We start from the raw sequence: 15,643 nt of genomic DNA on the forward strand, positions 1-15,643 counted from the left end.
GATGTTTTGTTGTTTCAGGTCATTTTTGACGTGAATGAAAGGACGATAGTTAAAACCTTATAAAACTAGCTATTTTAACCGTCACCCCAAATATTATGCGCCTCTCCACAGTCAAAATATGATTTTCATTGTATGTGTCTTTGTGTCGTTATATTACTTTCTAGCTTGATTATGCAGAATTACCATAGTTCTATACAGATCCTACTCACAAGCTTTTGAAACAGTATTGGTGTCGCAATTTTAACTCTTTATTTGGCTAAATATTTCACGATTTATAGTCTTCGAAGTATGACATAAATATTTGCATCCACATAAGTTAAAAAATAAGCAATCTGAAAAGGGTCATTTTGTTATTTTACAATTGATTAGAGCAGCTTCAAATAAACCCTAAACGATATCATTTTTCCGCCTTGAGTAGATTTGACATTGTGAATACTATTCATAAGTAATTCATTTTAGTTCACTTCATTTCATAATTTCAAAGATATATGTCACTGCATTTTCAAAAGAAAGACGAAAAAAATATCACGTGCATTTCAGTTGTTGCTGAGTATATATTTTTTTTATTTGCTATTTCAATTTACTTCCAACTTGCTCTATCAAATGTGATATGAAAAAATATGGGCAGGTTTATTATCTAATATAACGAAGATAAGAATGTAATGCATATTAGCTTCTTATTATCATTGATGAATTTTTGTTGTGTTTTTCAGGATCATTTTCTTCCATTACTAATAAGAAATATACAGTTGTTCTTTTGCTGTCAATTAAAGAAGATATTAACGGAAATTGCATTTGTCAATTATATTTACTTCATTATTACCTGAGGTTTCTCAAATATTGATTTTCATTTAAAAAGCTGCATCTATAAGATTTTATTTATAAGATGAGGCTTCTGAAGTCCTTGTCGACTCAGATGAGTTACACGGATGGTAATACAGTTAATACTACAGAGGAAAACGGTAAACCAATTTACTTTTTGATAATACGTAAGTGTTAGTCTCTGTAAGAATCAGACAGTGAATGAAATTTGGCACGAATAAACACCATTTTGAAATTCATAAATGGTCTATTCTTTCAAGTATAACATATTAATTAAAATCAGCATATCAAAGTCATTTCTGTTGATCAATTCTACACTTGCATACAAGATATGCATGTTCAACTTGAAATATTGTTGTAGATGACTCGATTTAAGCATTATCTTTTTTGCTTGCAATTATCATCCTACCAACATAAAAACTGGTCACAGTCAGTGTATATCTACTGAATTGTAGATTAATGCGCAGTACTAGGGCCGACATAAGAGAAAATACAGCACTTTCATGGTTTAAATTTCCCACTTATAAAATATCCTTTAACCCATTCCCCGATCCCCGCTGCCCCATCCCCATTCCACACAGACAAATGTCCAATGCCCTTGTGATACCCATTGCATAAATCTTATCTATATCATCAAAATTAATATATATATATATATATATATATATATATAGGGTGAAAAATCCCCAACGATGTTAGAACTGTCAAATTTGCGATGCAAATTTTTGGTCGTTCCCTCCGCAGGTCTCGAACTCGTACCACTGTGACATCTATGGCAACACCGCCTGCGCTACGTCCAGCGCCCTAGACCACTCGGCCAGCGAAAGCTATATAAAAATATAGCTTTCGCTGGCCGTGTCATTCCTCCTCGTCTCGTAGTATTAATCTAGGGCTGTAACTTATTACACGATGTATGGTTGTACGGGACAGTTCATCTAGGTGTCATTATGTAGGATAGAGGATCAAATTAATGATGCATGTCACAACAAATCAATATTATACAACGTCTCAGAATGTGACGACTCTATTTGCTACACTGTTCCATCGGATCAAATTGATACAGGGAAGATAACGTAAACTTATAGAAAGAGTCTGAAAAATTCCCAACGATGTTAGAACTGTCAAATTTGCGATGCAAATTTTTGGTCGTTCCCTCCGCGGGACTCGAACTCGTACCACTGTGACATCTATGGCAACACCGCCTGCACTACGTCCAGCGCCCTAGATCACACGGCCAGCGAAAGCTATATTTTTATATAGCCTAGCTGGCCGAGTGGTCTAGGGCGCTGGACTTAGTGCAGGCGATATAATTATGAATTGTTCTTGTGAATAGCTGGGGAATGGGAACAATACAAATTGTTAGTTTGTTGTATGAGACAGATTAATCTTCTATAAAAAATCCTAAATTATTTTTCATGTCATGCTTAAGTAGTCTACAATGCAAATTGCGTAAAGAAGAACACATTTAAGTTAGAATAGAGATGATTTAAGTATGTTTAGTTTTTAGTAAAATTTCTTATCGCTTTTTTGTGTTTAAAATGAATAGTTTTACAATGTCTAGTGTTTTTATACATATAGAATAAAATACAGAGCATTTTTAACTGTTGGACTTTGTTTTGCCATAAAAGTGGTTTGGAGATTTGTGAAAAGTGACATTTGGATGACTAAGCACGAACGGTCCAGTCCGCTGAACAAAGTGGAATTAAATCATTATTGATAAAAATACCAAACAAATATTTTCACAACAATTCATATTCATTATTGATTTTTTGTGTATGATCTCAAGATATGTAGCTATAATATATAATTTGACAGTTCTAACATTGTTGGGAATTTTTCAGACCCTTCTATAAGTTTATGTTATCTTCCCTGTATCAATTTGATCCGATGAAGCAGGGTAGAGAATAGAGTCGTCACATTCTTTTTTTTTTAATTCTTTAGCATTTAAAATGTTATTTTTTTAATTAAACTTAATACATTATTCATATCAATTTAAAACTTACTTTTTCATATCCTCCCCATTCAAAGTATACTAGTGACCATTACAACTGTTAGTATTTGTTTGGAGATTTGTGTCTATCACACTAAAATTTAACATCAATTATATGACCTAAACTAAATTTGTTTTTTTTGTTTTTATTCAGCTGAATTTCATTTATTCATGCCATTTTTGTTGATAGTATGGTGCGGTGTATTTTCAAAGAAAAGACCAATACAGAAACCACCACATAATGATATCTTTAGTAAGGAAGATGTAGAAGAATATTATTTAATTCAAAAAGTGTTGTTTTTTTTTTTCAGTACGACTCCTTTTATTTGCTCAAGAATTTGAAGTACTGAAATCAAAGTTTTGAGGTAACTTTTCGTTTTGTGATATGTTTTAATTTCATTCACTATCATCCGTTTTTTATGGTATCTTCTCCCATCTTTTGAATCATTTACATTTAACTTTTTATCATATCGAAGGATCGAGCTTAACCGCTGAGCGGTACCTTAATCTTCCATTCCTCCGTAAGCAACAAATGAGTGATCTCTCCGAGCACTGTATTATTTTGGCGTATAGTCTTTGCTTAAATCTGCACCGATTCGTTATATCTTAAGATGATATCTATTAAAACATTGCTCATTTCTTTGCGTTTCAATACATCTACAAATGAACTAGAAATATCGATATTAATAAGCATGTATGATCCTTAGTAACAGTGACCAGGGTTCATTTTATAATGTTGTAAAAATCTAATTCTAATGTATACAAGAATTAGTAAAATAAATTTGATTTAATTTTCTAAAAAATGTCACGGAAGTTAAGTGCAATACTATGATATCCTTTGTTTAAAGAAAATCATGTCAAAATTCGAAGTAATAATAAAAAAGTCCCAATATAAAGAATATAATATGTTGCACCATGTTATGTATTAAATACAAACAATTTACCACGCTCCGAAACGGTTCAGTTACACATATCAATGATTGTCAATCCTCTTTGTATTTTATATCTTATTATTTTGTTTGCCATTATGTTACGTTACAGCTCACTGCTGAAATCTTTTCTATGCAAGAGTAAAATACATTAGAGCGATATGCTTCACACTTCTTATACGGAAGTTTTATTACATGTATCATATTATACGTATAGAACAACATATGCTACTTTATTGAAAATACAAGTCTGTAGGGATATATATATATATATGTATATTGATTTAACGGGATATTATTATGTTAAAAACAACGTTGAAACGATGTTATTTCTTTGCGCAAACACTAGCTTACGTAGAGATAGTACAAAGACCGGTGACGTTATTCCAGATGATTAAAACCATTCAAGTAGCAGTGATTTCAGGAATATTCCAATACACTATGGTGTTGGACTAGCATTTGTGTAGATAGATAAGATTCAGTTGAAGCTAATATATTACAGGAGTATTTTTAAACATGGGGAACGGGCTTGATAAAAGGTAGGACATTTAAATGCTTCTGAATTGAAGTTTGGTGAAGATTATTGCTTCCTTCAATATACACAAATTTTTTGGTGTTCCGTATAGCGGATGCTGAATCGAAGGTCTAGAAAAACCTTTCCTGTCAGAATAGCTGAAACTTTCTTACATTCTAGAATTAGTACTATATAAGTCCTATATATATATAGCATTCTTTTCCGTTCTCTTGAATAGGAAGAATTTTGCATTTTTATAATAAAAGATATGATATATACAGTAAATATGTTTTTTAATAACATATATGTTTTCTCCACCTTTAAGATTATTTAAATTGACTACAATCGGAGCAAACCTTTTCTAGGTAACTTGAATATCAAATGCTTTAGAGTGAATGTCTATAATGAAGTTCTTAAGAAACTAATCAACACAACAAAACCAACAAAATATAACAATGATGCCCGACAGTCAAGGATAAACTATTTATTTGGTGGTGCGTTATTAGAAGTAGGGAGTGGTAAGAATAGGAAAATCTTGCGTTTCTAATTATTTCTATGAATGTGTCGACATGATATCTTATTTTTAAATAAAACAGAAGATCTTTCTTAAAACCTACACAGTCAGTAATGGAAATGTGTGTTTCGAACATACTCTTCATCGAATATGCATACGCATCCAATTGCACAAGCTGTGGAATCTAGGATGAATGCACAATTATTACTTATTCAAAATTAAAATGAATTGTACATCTGTTGATTTATTATTTCTTGTTTTTTTATCGATTTTTGCTTTGTTGTCCCATAGATTGGATTTTTTTTCTTCAATGTATTATCTAATTTCATTATGGCGTTGATCCTAAATTAGGAAATGCATCGTTAAATACATAACATAGCATAAATTAAATTAAGTTATGGGCCTTTTAGTATCAAATTCAAGCTATACAAATGCATCAAAGTGGTACAAAATTTTGATGACAATCAACTATTCGAATATTTGACAACTAAGTAGGATAAAATATCTGTAAAATTAAAGCAGTAAAAAATAAATAAAACTAAAAAAATAATACAAGTATTGACAAATATAAGATTCATTTATCCACCAATAACTATACATATCGTGACTGTATTCTCTGTTTTCGAAAGGACATCTGTCTAAAAGTAGTTATATTAAGATATCGTCCACGTTCTTTCTTTTAGGATATAAAAGATTGCCAATAAAAAAAAACATACAGTAATTAACTGGTTTGAAAAAGACACAAAAACAAGCATGTACTAATACGGGAATTATGTCTGTATACCTGATGTCTCCATCCAGGTGTAAAATCATTAAATTTATATATTGCAGTTTTTAATACGTATGATACTTTGGAATAATAAGACCTCGACAATTTTTTATAAGACTTGATGTCGGTTAATGACTAAATCAAAGTCCTGGGAAAATCACTATTGCTCAATTCCATCTTGCAATATATTTTTTTTACGAATGCATATTGTGACGGTTATCAGCATGTATTATATTACATGTGTATTTACCAAATGCTTCAGTAAAAAAAATGGTTCAGTCTGCCTTCACCACGATTTTAACCTGCTAAAACCTCAGAGAAGAATATGGCCGATTGTACCTGTAAAATAAACAATTTAACCTTTATTTTGTCTTTATTGTTATCGTTAGTGATAGAACATTGGAACATTTGATATGTGCATGTTTTTTTTATATCTATAACGCCTGTAAACCATTGAACAAGGTCGTTCATTATCTAATGCAAATGGGCACATATAGTATGAGATATAACATCCTATATTTTTATAGGATATCGAATATATAAAATATATTCTCATGAAATATTACCTGAAATATAAGCATTGAAAAACAGGCATTTGCTCTTGGGTATACAATGAATCTTTCTAATTTGAAAGCCAAGGATGGACAAAGGTGACGCGCTTAACTATTATTTTATAGGTAGTTCATACTATAAACACGTGGTTGATTGATCATAGAGATGCATTTAGTAATTTGGTGTTTATTTGAAACACGTGATATGTATCAAGTAGTTAAAGCAATGATAAATTCATTTAGTTTGTAAGGCTTTTTTTCAGGTTGGAAGTATAGTTGTATAGAAGAAGTCATGCATTAGAAAGCATCGAGATGGACTCTTTACCATCTGGACAAAATGGGAATGTAATAAAGTTGCATTGTTGTTCTAATTGTATATTTGAAAGGAACATTCCTGTGAAAAGTATTGATATATTAATTAACGTATTCGTTTTGCATATAACGGTATAAAGGAATACATCACATTTATAATGACCGAAATTGATGATTTCAAAAGTTTGTACAGCTTTGTAGCAGATAACATATCAGATGCAGATATATTAGAAGGCTTTCAATCTTTCGCTAATTCGTCAGATTCAAAACAGCTATTTTTTGTTTCCATTGATATCCTAGTACTGTTAATTATTCTTTATGGAACCGTGTCTTTTTTGGCAATTATTGGAAACGGTATCGTCATTTTTGTCGTTTTAAGGAGAAGGAATATGCGAACTGTCACCAATATATTTATTGCTAATCTGGCATGCGCCGACATTTATATTGGTATTTTTAGTGTTCCGTTCCAGTTTCACACCGCTGTATTACAACGTTTGGGTTGCTGCTGATGTCATGTGCAAAATAGCGCCGTTTATGAAAAATTTATCGGTCAATATTAGCATCCTGACTTTAACAGTCATTTCAATCGATCGTTACATCGCTGTCATTTATCCGCTTCGAGCTGGGTTCCGAAAGAAAATTGCCATCTGCGTATTGTTGGGAATATGGCTTTTAAGCATTTTGTCAGCCATTCCAGATCTGATTTATTTCGATGTAAAAGTTATATTTGATATACAGATAATGGCAAAGACCCCGATATGTCAAGTCCAATGGCCTTCAAAAACATTTTCAACCGTCTACTCTATATACAAATTGTTACTTCAATATCTCGTGCCATTGTTTGTTATAAGTGTGTCTTATTTCCGAATTGTGTGTAAAATTTGGGGTAACAAGGCTCCAGGAGCAACAGTTATCCGTGGGCATCACACCAGAACATTTAACAGAAAAAAGGTAAGCTTATCTATTTGTTTTATCTATTCCTTCAGATACAAAACACTAAGTCACTCATTTGTATAGTGTTGCAAGGGCAAAGGGAATGCCGTTAAACAAGAATTTCATATATTATAGCTACATATCTTGAGATTATACAAAAAAAATCAATAATGAATATGAATTGTTGTGAACATATTTGTTTGGTATTTTTATCAATAATTATTTAATTCCACTTTGTTCAGCAAACTGGACCGTTCGTGCTTAGTCATCCAAATGTCACTTTTCACAAATCTCCAAACCACTTTTATGGCAAAACAAAGTCCAAAAGTTAAAAACAACAAGACTGAAATAATGAAATGGACAAAAGTAAAAAAAAAACATACGGAATTTGTAATTAACGCTTTAAAGCTTACTTTTGCTATAATTTCATTATTTTCTTTGTGTGATAAATGCATGATTTGTTGCTCTGTATTTTATTCTATATATATATAAACACTAGACATTGTAAAAAAGAAACTATTCATTTTAAACACAAAAAAGCGAAAAAAATTGTACTAAAAACTAAACATACTTAAATCATCTCTATTCTAACTTAAATGTGTTCTTCTTTACGCAATTTGCATTGTAGACTACTTAAGCATGGCATGGAAATAGTTTACAATTTTTGTATAGAAGATTAATCTGTCTCATACAACAAACTAACAATCTGTATTGTATGTTAATATGTATACAAAATAAAATCTACATAAAACCATTCCCCAGGTATTCACAAGAACAAGTCATAATTATATCGATTATCGGTAATTGATTAAACATGTAGTTAGGGCGAAAACAAGGATACCTTCGATGAAACAATGTAGTAGTGTTTAACACTACATTATTGGTTAACCTTTATGTAACTTTATATTTGTTTCTTATATATTTATTTGTTTATTTGTTAATTTATTTGTGCCTGATTTCTTGTTGTTGTCGTTGTTGTTTTTTAAATTATTTGTTTTAAAAAATGCATTCGTATAAAAGCACGATACAAGCGTTCGTTTAAACGCACGCTGGGAGTTTTCGTTTATCGTTTGTTTAAACGCACGATAGGAGCGTTCGTTAAAACGCATGATAGAAGCGTTCGTTTATCGTGCGTTCTGTGAGCGTTTACCGTGCGTTTAAGCACCGTGAGTGCGCAAAACCAAAACGTCTTAAGGAGTGTATAGGAGGGTCTAAAACATTTGCAACGATAATATACTGTCATTTGTTTATCGTTCCTTCCGAGTTACTCGAACTCGAACCGCTGTGACATATATGCCAACAAAGTCCAGCACCCTAGACAACTCCGCCAGCTTGGCTATATAAAACATAGCTTTCGTTGACCGAATTATTCGTCCTCGTATGTTTTATATAGGCCTGTAACTTAGTACCCGATGTATGGTAGTATGAGACAGCTTATCTAGGTGTTAGTATGTAGGAAAAAATCCTATTAACGATACATATCACAACCAATAAATTGTATATAAACGTCTCAGAATGTGACGCCTCTAACCGCTACACTGCTCCATCGGATCCAATGGATACAGGAACGATTACGTATACAGAGAATTTGTCAGACCTTTCCATGCATAGGTTATCTTCCATGTATCTTTTCATTTTCAAACTTTTTTTTGCAATTTGTTAATAAAATATCAGTCACAATTTGCTTAAAACTATAGATTCCCTTAAGCGTGTCAGTCTAGAACATACACACACACACACACACACATATATATATACATATATATATATATATATACAACGTCTCAGAATGTGCGACTCTATTCTCTACACTGCTCCATCGGATCAAATTGATACAGGGAACATAACGTAAACTTATAGAAGGGTCTGAAAAATTCCCAACGATGTTAAAACTGTCAAATTTGCGAAGCAAACTTTTGTCGTTCCCTCCGCGGGACTCGAACTCGTACCGCTGTGACATCTATGGCAACACCGCCTGCACTAAGTCCAGCGCCCTAGACCACTCGGCCAGCTAGGCTATATAAAATATAGCTTTCGCTGGCCGGGTGATTCCTCCTCGTAGGATTAATCTGTAACTTGAAAGTTATATTTTATATAGCCTAGCTGGCCGAGTGGTCTAGGGCGCTGGAATTAGATTGCTAAACTTTCCTGCAACATAAGCAGTCACAACATTTCTTCATCGGATATGCTCCAAGTTAAATTTAAGTCGCTGTCCGGTTGCTTTCTAGCCTTTATGGATAATTTGTGGTAAAATAGATGTGCCGCCAATTCTCTGAACCTTACACAGAATGGTACTAAAATATTGCTACGGAGGTGTGTCTAGACTTATTACATTATGATAACTATGACAACTATTAACATATAAATGTTCGATTTAACCTTGTCTTCAAATGGGGGACTCTGATAAATTATATGTATTAAATTGTTATTCACTATGATTTATGTGTCTTGTCATTGTCCTGGAATATATCCTTTTGATTACCGCTAGAATCCTCGTCCTTTAATTAATGAGTCAGCTTACAGCAATTTCAACTTCATCGTGAAAGTCTACTACTGCGCTATGCAAACAATATATTCGATATCTACCGACGAGTTGCTCATAAAAAGTCAAGTCCTGAGTGGACGAAAGGGTTTGTGTTCTTTGTGTTCATTATTTTTAATTTAGTTTGTAGAGTGTTGTGTTTTTCCGTTTCAATTAGTTTGACAAAACTTTTCCCACAGTTGGTTTAGTCATCCTAACCTCATAAACAGTTTAAAAATATATTAATTTTCTTTGCATCTGGGGCAATTTTGCAGTTATTTTGTTACTGTGTACGTTGGAAATATTACTATCACGATGCATTCACTAATTTTGAACATGCATGGAATGAAAATGATATTAACTACGTGTGACTACGCGAAGAAAGATACTGAAATTGAAAGAAGTCTTGACCTCAATCATCAGAATGTTTTTCTTAGAAACAAGAACAATAACGCTTTTGAAATGTTCTCCTAACAAGCATGATTTAAAGACAAGTTGGGAGTAATGAAACAAGTACTCGAAATTTAGTATAATTTATTTTGGACAGAAGGCTTTGTTTCACTTCTGTTACTTTATCAAGTAATTCGTTCTTCTCAAAATTCCCAAACCTTCTCCATAGAGTAGTTAGCATTATGCGTTAGTAAGTAAAGTGACCCATTTATTATTCTTAATTTTTGATTTTCAGTGTTGATTATTTCAATACGGAATGCATTATGCTTTTTATTCTGTAAAGAGAGTAAGAACGTTTTTGGGTTGAGGAAGATGTAGGTTTCAAAATGCAGTCCAACTGGTCAGAAGAAACGTCCGTATTTGTATAGCCTAGAAAGGTTTATAGTCTATTCGGTGGTTAAGCATTATTGATTAATTCATATTCCTAGAATCTGTAAGAATCAGGCAAAATTGACAAATAAATATTAACGGTCTGAGAAACAATGTTAGAATGTTGGCACATGGTTCATGGTCTCTTGAAGACAAAAAAAAACACTTCTGTCTGATAATGCAGAAATCAGGTTCAAAATTACAATGACATGATAAAGGAAGAGTAGGTTCCATGTATGGTGATTTGAAAATGAAATTCCACTGTTTTTCATATAGCTTATCCCTTGAATAACAGACACGAAAATGGATGTGACGTTTGCATTCCAGATAAAATTGTCGTTTGCATTTCCGATAAAATTTTCGTGTGCATTTCCGATAAAATTGTCGTTTGCATATCAGATAAAATTGTCGTTTGCATTTCAGATAAAATTGTCGTTTCCATTTAAGATAAACTAGTAACACTTTAAATACGAAATCATGGACGGAGTTGGGACTGTTTTTCTTTCTTTATAAACTTTATAAACATTCATATCTTGACACATTTTAGGTGGTAAAAATGTTAATTATTGTGACTACGCTTTTTGCCATATGCTGGCTTCCTCTACAGTCATACAACTTAATCAACGCAGTTTATAAAGGCATAGACAGGTATATTATACTGTGAACATTTTAGTAGATCTATAGTTCATTTTTGTCATCTACGAAATGATTTTCAATTCTATTAACAAAATTTTATGTACGTTTCAACAGTCGTCAATAGTATTAGCTCTACACAAATAATGTGCAATCACGAGGTTTTAATCATGCATGTCTGCTAACTTGTTTTACAGGAAGTTTTTTACAAGGTAAAACCCTGTTGCGACAATTATTTCGAATTCAATGATACCTTCATGATAATATATATTTACTGCAATATCTTATACGAATATAGAAACTTAATTTTCTACATTATTCTTTAAGTTTGTATTAGCATATATATTATCATTGAAATCATACAATATGTGATCATTTCCGGTGATAAAACAACATTCACCCATGGTCAAATATATCTCTTATCAACGAAATTATTAGTTTTTTAATTCCCTTTTATATTAGTTGTGTTTTTCTATAGGTATAAATACATCAACATCATATGGTTTTGTTCTAATTGGTTGGCCATGAGTAATTCTTGCTATAACCCATTCATATATGGATTGCTGAATGTAAGTCGTCTACGCATTATTGATTTTAAATTCAGAACACAACTGAAGTTATCCTTACTTCTTAATGCACATGTGCATTGATTCAATTAATAGCTTATTTAAAAATTGACGTTTTGTCTGACAATAGTCTACTAACTCACAATCAGCAACATTTTTATTGTCATTTAAAAACAAAAGCTTATATAGACGTTTGGAAAACAGCTGCCTTTGATTTTACAATCACTTCATAAATACCTGACATATGCATTCGAACCAAGTGGTTTAAGATCAGTAGCGTTTTAAAGATCTAATTCGTAAGGCTTTCATTACCTTGTCCTACATTCGCTTCGCAGAAGACAAAATAAAATGTTCCTTCTTCGTACTTGTTAAGCTTGTCTGTCAAATGAATAGGTTGGCTATCTCGTTATGAAACTATATTTCGATTTATCTCAGCCTACACATCCTTTTTAAGATAATTTAAAGGAAAAACAGATGTTACTGCAGACATCCATCTCAAATATATTGTACATAATTAGTTAAGTACACGATACTCGATCTTCGACTCGATGTGACCGATTTCCAAACGTTGGTCGAGAAAACGTATTTAAAGCAACTTCATTGTAGATATATGAATTCTAGTAATTTGTATTTAACTCCATATCTTTTTTAGGAAAAGTTCCAACAGGAGTTTAAAAGTTTGTGCCGGATTTGCTCAAGGTGTGATAAACCAACATTATCTAGTTACACTCTTTATAATTCATCTGACGAGAATCCACATAAAACTCTGCATTATTACCAGAGTACGGATAGCTGTAATGGTAGACGACACAACAGTAGGCCCCACATCAATAAGAAAGAATCTTTCAGATTGCTAGGACACAATTCTGACTCGTCGAGAATGTAGTGCATTACTGTTAGGCATTTTTTATATTAATATTTGACAATTATTGGTGGTATCTTGATTCTATTTTACAACTTTGTATGATGGCCTGATAAGAGGATGCATAATACGATTTTCATTTTACGTATGATGGATGGAGTTGTATTTTAGATAAAACAGTGCCTCTGCACTCGCGCAATCGTGTATTTTTGTTCCGACATATTTCATCACTCTCGTCAGAATATTTATTAGCCATTCATAGTTCCGGTCTTAATTCTATACATTTAGGCGTAGCTGACGCTCCGTCGATATTAGTGTTCTTCATTAAATGTAAATTGTAGAATTCAAAATTAAGGGAGATAATCTGTAAATAACATGATAGTACAAAATTAATTTTGTTTTTGTTTTTTGTTTTTGTTTTTGTTTTTTTTGTTTTTGTTTGTTTGTTTTTTTTGTCTTGTTTTGTTTTGTTTTGATTTGTTTTGGTTTGTTTGTTTGTTTGTTGTTGTTGTTGTTGTTGTTTTTTTTTTTTTTTTTTTTTTTTTTTTTTTTTTTTTTTGGGGGGGGGGGGGTATTTTTATGTTCGATATGAATTATCTCCTTATTACAGATAGCTTGGCATTAATAATTATATTAAAAACTTCTTCAAAAATACCAATAGAGCAACAAAAACAATGAAAAATGTAGTTTCTAGAGAGTGTATCATGAATTTTTATGATTCTTACGAAGACTTAATTTTTATTTTGGTTACAAAAATTCCAACTATCCCCCCATGAAATAATTACATTTATAAGTGTAAATAAAAACTCATGTGATGATTTATATTGTAAGTATGGTAAGATTGGTTTAAAATTGGTTAAAAACATATTCATTATTTGATGTTGGGGTATGTATATATTAGGTTAAAATTGTATAATACAAGTATTCGACATATAGTTTTTATTATTATTTATTTTATTTGTTTATTTATATATATATATATATTTTTATATCTGTTTTCGATATTATACTTGTAAATACTTGATAATTCTGACATTAGAAGTGTTCAAATCTGAACGAAAACGTCCAAATGAATTCTGCACATTATCACTATGATACACTTAGTGAACAGTTTTAATAAATCCTAATTATAATTCAATAAATAATTCAGATTTCTTCACCCATGTTGAAAAAAAAGAAAGAAGAAGAAGAAAAACATCCGACTTATTCCAATTTTCCCAACCTTATTGTATATAAACTAATTAGAATAATTTTCATGTCAAATCACCGGACTTTGAATATTATTGGCTGATATAACAGACTGTAGCAATTCAGCATACTTCAAAAGAATTTGTTTCATCTCTAAAATTTGTCACTATATCACCACAAGTTTTCGAGCTTCATTGGAGGAAACGACGGATCCCATTTGTGTGTTATTTGCTTTTGTATTATATTCAAAAGCTGTATGATATGTGTAATATGCTACTTGATTATTTAATTTATTTGTTTGTATATTTGTCTGTAGATTAAGTCTGTTTACATTGATAGATATCTGTATTTTCCATATTCATTGACACAAAAGTAAAAGTTCCTTACGCGACAAAAGAGGTTTGATTATGAAATGATTCTACAATTTAATTGAATTGTATGTAAATATTTTTGATGATTTTTTAATTGTTACGAGGTGTCCAATAAAAGTGGTAAAAGGGTAATTTCAATAATTTACTTTCTGTGAATAATCAGAAATGCATACTGCAGGTTATATTCCTTCGAAAGGAACACTGCTACAGTCTAAAACAACATAAGGAAGATACAGTTCTTGTATGGAGAACACTTTAAAATTTATGGTAATTGGGGAATGGGGATCGGGATAGTGTATGGATAGATTGGGATTTCAAATGGAACAGACGGGACCATAAGGAACATATGAAAAAATAAATGTATTAAATTTGATTAAAACTAACGGTTTAAATGTTAAAGAATTTAAAAACTTAAAATTCAATTTGATAATACAAGTATTAGAAAAAAAAATATACAATAGAAACTTTTCAAAGGGGGCGGGGATTTTTATATGGGTAATGGGGAATGAGGAATTGGGATTGGGAATAAGGAATTGGGATTGGGAAATTGGGAATGGAGGATGATATATGGTGTGAATTGGAATATTATACAATTCAATAGCTATACCAGAATTCAATGCCATGCTTCACATTACTGTGGTCAGATCATTCTAAATGCATTTAAAGAAAAGAAATTGTTAATTCAGTAATAATACACTAAGCAACAAATACAAAAAGAACGATGTATCAACCATTACATTTCACAAAATTACCTTGTTAGAATACAATGAATGTAGTTTATATTATAAAGAACATAAAATGTCACGGCCAGTAGAAGTAAGATAGAGGTAATGAGGAATGATTGAGCTCTTTATATCTATTATAGAAGGGCTTTGATGTAAACGAAAAATGGGTTAACATTGATGTTCGCTACATATGCATGCTTCAAATTTACACACATTAAATTGTTGCATATTGCATGCCAGGAACTTTTCAATTTGATACATGGGTGGAATTTAAAATGTATGTTACCACCAGATAACTATATGTGTGTTAAGGAATGTGGCATTCACCGAAAAAAAAAACAAACAAACAATAACAAAAACAAAAACAAAAACAACAAAAAATCAAAATCAAAATTCATTAAAATGTAGTCACAATGACGTACTTCAATAAAAACGTCTCATCGTTTTCTTTGTAAATTTAAGGATGTGTACAAGTAAATACTCATGTAAATCTAGTTTCTCACACATTGCGCCTAGTGAGATAAAATACAGGTCATAATAAAGCATACTTTGAATTTATCAAAATGTAAAGAAGAGTTGCGTCAAACAGGATTGTATAAGTTGTCAGTTTTTTTTTTTTTTTTT

General features: G+C 31.5%; 1 pseudogene across 1 annotated transcript; it reads left to right on the top strand.

The window, feature by feature from the left end:
- The first annotated feature begins 2,728 nt into the window (after positions 1-2,728).
- On the top strand, positions 2,729-14,426 carry LOC148599704 (neuropeptide Y receptor type 2-like; annotated as a pseudogene). The gene is made up of 5 exons (XR_015917992.1): positions 2,729-3,177; positions 6,353-7,352; positions 11,222-11,322; positions 11,786-11,876; positions 12,526-14,426. The product of XR_015917992.1 is annotated as a neuropeptide Y receptor type 2-like (transcript).
- Positions 14,427-15,643: the final 1,217 nt, after the last annotated feature.

The sequence above is a fragment of the Perna viridis genome, chromosome 13 (genome assembly GCF_037379345.1).
Source record: "Perna viridis isolate PV_CMFRI_1.1 ecotype Kerala chromosome 13, ASM3737934v1, whole genome shotgun sequence".
Classification (NCBI taxonomy): Eukaryota; Metazoa; Mollusca; class Bivalvia; order Mytilida; family Mytilidae; genus Perna; species Perna viridis.